Consider the following 7,076-nt stretch of genomic DNA (forward strand, 5'->3'; position numbering starts at 1 on the left):
AAACAGTAATTAATGGCAACACAATAGCTCACAAAACTGGAGCGCTGTACGCCCCATCAGGAGTCCTGAGTTCAAATTCAAACAATGACTAACAGTTGGATTTAAGATTACCCTTGACAACCCACCTCTCCCAGGTTTTCCAAAGGCGAAAATAGATTGTCCGTGCTGCCCACCACTACTCTAATGGGCTAATGCAATTTGTGGAGAAAATAGGAACATATTTCATTTAATTTTAAGTAACTGAAGTCATGGTAGTAATGTGTACAGAAAAATAGTAGATCACAAGGAAGCTAAACATCAGCTTTATGTCAGCTCACTGTGATGTCTTTCATACACTGCAGCGAGATTACTGCACACTTGCTAAATGCTGGCTTTTAGATTTTGTCTCAGTTTCAAATGTTAAATGTTAGTTTACTCTAAGCTCAATGCACGGTCATGGTATGTTCTGTGATCTATCCCTTATCTCAGCCATAAAAAAGAAAAAGTCATTCTAAACCCTCCATTTATCCTACATAGAGAATAAAAGAAATCACATACTGGAGCTCCACAGCTGAACCCTTAGACACTCAGCAGGGAAGATAGCTCCTGCTACAGTTTTTCATTACATCTAAATCTTTGGACTACAAGTATAAGACATAAAATATTACATCAAATTTAGACAATCTATCATTCTTAATTTTGTAATTTTACATAGTCTTATTTAATTGGGCATTAATTCAGCAACACTAAGGCACATTCTCTGCGAACCAAATTAATGTTTATACTATACTAAGGAGCTGGATTGGTAAACTCACTTTTCAACTATAGCATTATTAAACTCAAGAAAAATGTCCCATGGAGAATTGTAAGCCTGTGGAATCCTGCCTGCTTGGTGACATTAGCCACTCAACATAAGTCTAATACACACACTTCCAGACATCCTTGCCACAAATTTACTTCAGACTTCAGATTTAGTGTTATTGTAAGCGATGCTATTTCTGTGAATGTGCTCAACATTTACCTCAACTTTCACCGATGTAATTGCCCCAAAAATATTAAAAAACCACCAGAAAAAGATTGAAAGAGAAAAGGGACATTATAATTGCATATATTAAAGGAAAGCCATTCAGTACTATTAGCACCTGTAATGTATGCTATCACATTCATTTGGATTTTTAGGATACATCAGCAGATGTATCATTGCAGGGTACAGTAGCATAGTGGTTATGTTACTGGACCCGTAATCCAGAAGCCCGGATTAATAATCTGCAGTCATGAGTTCAAATCCCGCCACGGCAGCTGAGGAATTTAAATTCAATTAATTAAATAAAATCTGGAATAAAAAAAATACTAGTATCAGTAATGGTGGCCATGAAACCACCGGATTGTCATAAAAACCCATCTGATTCACTAATGCCCTTTAGGGAAGGAAACCTACCATCCTTACCCGGTCTGGCCGATATGTGACTCCAGACCCATAGCAACGTGGTTGATTCTTAACTGCCCTCTGAAATGGCCTAGCAAGCCACTCAGTTGTAAATTACTCGCTAAAAAAAAAATCATAATAAGAATAAAACCGGACGGACCACGAGGCACCGGACACGACAAAGGCAAACCAAGCCCAGTCGACCCTGCAAAGTCCTCCTCACGAGCATCTGGAGACTTGTGCCAAAATTGGGAGCGCTGTCCCACAGACTAGTCAAGCAACAGCCTGACATAGCCATACTCACAGAATCATACCTTTCAGCCAATGTCCCAGACTCCTCGATCACCATCCCTGGGTACGTCCTGTCCCACCGGCATGACAGACCGACCAGAGGTGGCGGTGCAGTGATATGCAGTCAGGAGGGAGTGGCCCTGGGAGTCCTCAACATTGACTCTGGATCTCATGGCATCAGGTCAAACATGGGCAAGGAAACCTCCTGCTGATTACCACCTACGCCCTCCCTCAGCTGATGAATCAGTCCTCCTCCATGTTGAACACCACTTGGAGGAAGCACTGAGGGTGGCAAGGGCACAGAATGTATTCTGGGTGGGGGACTTCAATGTCCATCACCAAGAGTGGCTCGGCAGCAGCACCACTGGCTGAGCCCTGAAGGACATAGCTGCCAGACTGGGCCTGCGGCAGGTGGTGAGTGAACCAACACGAGGGAAAAACTTACTTGACCTCGTCCTCACCAATCTACCTGTCGCAAATGCATCTGTCCATGACAGTATTGGTAGGAGTGACCACCGCACAGTCCTTGTGGAGACGAAGTGCCATCTTTGCACTGAGGACACCATCCAACGTGTTGTGTGGCACTATCACAATGCTAAATGGTATAGATTCAGAACAGATCTAGCAGCTCAAAAGTGGGCATCCATGAGGCTGTGGGCCATCAGCAGCAGCAGAATTGTATTCCAGCACAATCTGTAACCTCATGGGCCGGCATATTCCTCACTCTACCATTACCAACAAGCCTGGGGATCAACCCTGGTTCAATGAGGAGTGTAGAAGAGCATGCCAGGAGCATCACCAGGCGTACCTAAAAATGAGGTGCCAACCTGGTGAAGCTACAGCACAGGACTACACGCACGCTAAACAGCGGAAGCAACATGCCATAGACAGAGCTAAGCGATTCCACAACCAATGGGTCAGATCAAAGCTCTGCAGTCCTGCCACATCCAGTCGTGAATGGTGGTGGACAATTGAACAACTAACAGGAGGAGGAGGCTCTGTAAATATCCCCATCCTCAATGATGGCGGAGACCAGCACGTGAGTGCAAAAGACAAGGCTGAAGCGTTTGCAACCATCTTCAGCCAGAAGTGCCGAGTGGATGATCCATCTCGGCCTCCTCCCGATATCCCCACCATCACAGAAGCCAATCTTCAGTCAATTCAATTCACTCCATGTGATATCAAGAAACGGCTGAGTGCACTGGATACAGCAAAGGCTATGGGCCCCGACGACATCCTGGGTGTAGTGCTGAAGACTTGTGCTCCAGAACTAGCTGCGCCTCGAGCCAAGCTGTTCCAGTACAGCTACAACACTGGCATCTGCCTGACAATGTGGAAAATTGCCCAGGTATGTCCTGTCTACAAAAAGGAGGACAAATCCAATCCGGCCAATTACCACCCCATCAGTCTACTCTTAATCATCAGCAAAGTGATGGAAGGTGTCATCAACAGTGCTATCAAGTTGAAGGGTTCTCAAAATTCCCACATTTTTCATATCATCAACAAGGACATAACTTTTGGACTTTTATGACATGCCCGGGCTTGTTGGGTGCAGCGTGGATTGTTGCCTGAAAACCAGACAATGAGAGAAGACAGAATACGCATTCTTCCCTTTAAAACAATCAACCCAGAGAAAGACTTCATCTTACACGAAACTAAAACCCATCAAAACCTTGCATAAATTATCGCTACTAACTACTAAAGCAGGAAGGTAGCAATCAATGCAATTATGCAAACCCATCAATACTTCACATATACAATGGCTTTCAGTTCAAGACTAGTTACGGGGACAGGAAGCCAACAATCACCTGAAGAAGCCCACCATAATCGGACAAAGAACTAACCTTGATTTGGATTCAGATAAGAAATTCGAAAAAACTGTATAACTGGGCCATCAGTTACGAAGGGGCATGGGTTTTGTTTTGGAGCAGGTTCTAAGCAGTTCTGTTTTGGAGCAGCAGTTTTGGAGCAGGTTTTAAGTTGGTTTTGGAACAGGTTTTAAACAGCAGTTTTGAAGCAGCAACAAGGCGCAACTGCAGCCCTCCACGAAGATCGCCCACCCACAACTGCGCCTTACCACACCAACAGACTCTATCCAACTGAAGAACCATCGCAGATTCCACAGACCAGGACCACGTGGGGATGGCAGGGCCCAGAGGACACAAAGAGCGTACCCCAAAACTGCAACCGGCTTACCTGGCTAGATTTCGAACTGTCAAGGAACCCTGGTTGGTGAGCGTGATCCCTGACCTCTCCTAGTTCAATTTAGTTAGGTTTTGGGGGTGGGACAAGGTTAAGGGGATTAGTAGGGTGATTTTTCCTCGTTATGCCATGTATTCCCCATTCTTAAGTAAGTGTACTTTGTATGTCTGTATAATCTCAGTGTTATCCTAATGTTATAAGTTCATTTGTGACTTCAATAAACCCAATTTTTTTTCTTGCACCAAAACCAGTTGTCTGCTGCACTTTGTCACAACCCCCAAATAAATCCAAGGTCTAGAACCCAGGGAGTGGGAGCGATTCGGACCGCTCAGAAGTCAGAGGTGAAGCTGACACACACCACCACCCCCTACACAAGCGGCACTTACTCACCAATAATCTGTTCACCGATTCTCAGTTTGGGTTCCGCCAGGACCACTCGTCTCCAGACCTCATTACAGCCTTGGTCCAAACATGGACAAAAGAGCTGAATTCCCGAGGTGAGGTGAGAGTGACTGCCCTTGACATCAAGGCAGCATTTGACCGAGTGTGTCACCAAGGAGCCCTAGTAAAATTGAAGTCAGTGGGAATCAGGGGGAAAACTCTCCAATGGCTGAAGTCAGACCAAGCACAAAGGAAGATGATAGTGGTTGTTGGAGGCCAATCATTTCAGCCCCAGGACATTGCTGCAGGAGTTCCTCAGGGCAGTGTCTTAGGCCCAACCATCTTCAGCTGCTTCATCAATGAACTTGCCTCCAACATAAGGTCAGAAATGGGGATGTTCGCTGATGATTGCACAGTGTTCAGTTCTATTCACAACCCCTCAGATAATGAAGCAGTCCGTGCCCGCATGCAGCGAGACCTGGACAACATCCAGGCTTGGGCTGATAAGTGGCAAGTAACATTCGCGCCAGATAAGTGCCAGGCAATGACCATCTCCAACAAGAGAGAGTCTAACCACCTCCCCTTGACATTCAACGGCATTACCATCGCCGAATCCCCCACCATCAACAACCTGGGAGTCACCATTGACCAGAAACTTAACTGGACCATCCATATAAATGGTGTGGCTACAAGAGCAGGTCAGAGGCTGGGTATTCTGCGGCGAGTGACTCACCTCCTGACTCCCCAAAGCCTTTCCACCATCTACAAGGCACAAGTCAGGAGTGTGATGGAATACTCTCCACTTGCCTGGATGAGTGCAGCTCCAACAAGACTCAAGAAGCTCGACACCATCCAGGACAAAGCAGCCCGCTTGTTTGGCACCCCATCCACCACCCTAAACATTCACTCCCTTCACCACCGTGGCTGCAGTGTGTACCATCCACAGGATGCACTGCAGCAACTCGCCAAGGCTTCTTCAACAGCACCTCCCAAATCCGCGACGTCTACCACCTAAAAGGACAAGAGCAGCAGGCACATGGGAATAACACCACCTGCACGTTCCCCTCCTAGTCACACGCCATCCCGACTTGGAAATATATCGCTGTTCCTTCATCGTCGCTGGGTCAAAATCCTGGAACTCCCTTCCTAACAGCATTGTGGGAGGACCTTCACCACACGGACTGCAGCAGTTCAAGGAGGTGGCTCACCACCACCTTCTCAAGGGCAATTAGGGATGGGCAATACATGCTGGCCTTGCCAGCGACGCCCACATCCCATGAACAAATAACAAAAAAAGGATCCTATTTGAATAATGGTGACCAATTTCTGAGTCAGTATTTTACCTTATTCTCAGCAGTAAATTAGGAAGCCAGTTGACAGATATTGCAGCCTATTGCTTTCTAAAGAACATTAACAGCAGCAAATCAAGTCATCTACATTATACTTTAACTATGTGCACAGGCTGTTTTAAGTTACTACTTCAATGACTAATTGGTGCTGATTGTAAAAATATGTGTTATGCCAATGATCCACTGTAGATTAAGTTTCTAAGATCAAGCAGCAGTTACACCACAAACTTCATCTTTCAATGACAATAACATTGATAATGTATTGTCATAAATACCGCTGATATATATAGTCACACACATATTTCTATTTATATGTGTGTGAATGTGCATATAACCAGCAAAACCTCATTAAGTCAAACACCAAAGGACCTAGTCAAAGGTGGGTGATCCAACGAGGGGATTGATTTAGCGAGTACAATCTCCTTGCTTGCCAGGATCAGTTGTATTGACCATGCAACAGTTACATTTGATGCTCTTGTCATGCTACAACTCATCCAACAATTGATTCTCAGTCACCAGTGGAGGATAAAAAATATATCTTTAAGAAATTGGAAAGATTTATATGGAAGGGAATTGTTGTATTAATGTTGAGATTTTAGTATCTGGGAGAGCCATGCTAAGCCAAAGCTGATGAACATCAGTACACTACTGCTTTTGCAATACACAAATGGAGAATAAGAAGTGTATTTTTCAGTAGCTACTTTCTACAGAGGTTCAACTTTCAGTAGTGTATCTATTTACCTAGTAAATATTCGACTTGGAGAGGGTAAAGATGTGGCTTGGGATCAAAATAAGCAGTTATTGAATAATTGCAGAATAGCAGGGTGGTTGAGTTAACAAGACAAATTTGCACACATAATATTAATTTTCAAACGGGACTTTTAAAAAGTGGTTAACTTAGTGGGACGGTTGAGTTAGAGGGATGGTCAAGTTTCTACAATATATTTAAAAAATGTGAATGGAAGTGATTACAGTAAAAATAAAGTGACCTCAGAGTTCAGAAACAATAAACTGCAAGAGCTGTTCTCAGTATACAATGCTATCTGAACACCTCAGTGAGATAGTAATAGCTCCCACCACGCCAATAATAATAACACATTACCCTCTTCAGTTGTGTGCTTGGTGCTTGGCGATACGATATAAATGTTAATAGTTATTTCAATTGTTCCATTTTCACACTCCCATGAGCCACAAATCTAGAAACAAAAAGCAACATGTTATAAGAGTAATAGTTGCTGCTAATACTTGCTTTCTAAACTCAGTTTGCACTTCCAGGATTTTGAAGATGGCTGCCAAACAACTCTGAATAGAAATGTAACTAGCCGATATGTAAAATATCATGGTTTAAAATTACTACTACACTCATAATTATAATAAAGAAACCCTAAATTGGTGCAATAATCTTAGTACAAACAGAATACTCACTGTTTGGATGCTGAATATGTAGG

The 7,076-nt window shown here is 43.9% G+C and overlaps 1 long non-coding RNA gene across 1 annotated transcript in view; it reads right to left on the reverse strand.

Annotated features, from left to right (window-relative positions):
- The window catches only part of LOC137334975 (uncharacterized), a 44,053-nt gene extending 37,280 nt beyond the window's left edge, over positions 1-6,773 (reverse strand). Inside the window, exon 1 of the long non-coding RNA XR_010966288.1 lies at positions 6,731-6,773. This is a non-coding gene — a long non-coding RNA (uncharacterized lncRNA). The remainder of the gene's footprint in view (positions 1-6,730) is intronic.
- Between the last annotated feature and the right edge of the window lie 303 nt (positions 6,774-7,076).

The sequence above is a fragment of the Heptranchias perlo genome, chromosome 18, assembly GCF_035084215.1.
Source record: "Heptranchias perlo isolate sHepPer1 chromosome 18, sHepPer1.hap1, whole genome shotgun sequence".
In the NCBI taxonomy this organism is placed as follows: domain Eukaryota; kingdom Metazoa; phylum Chordata; class Chondrichthyes; order Hexanchiformes; family Hexanchidae; genus Heptranchias; species Heptranchias perlo.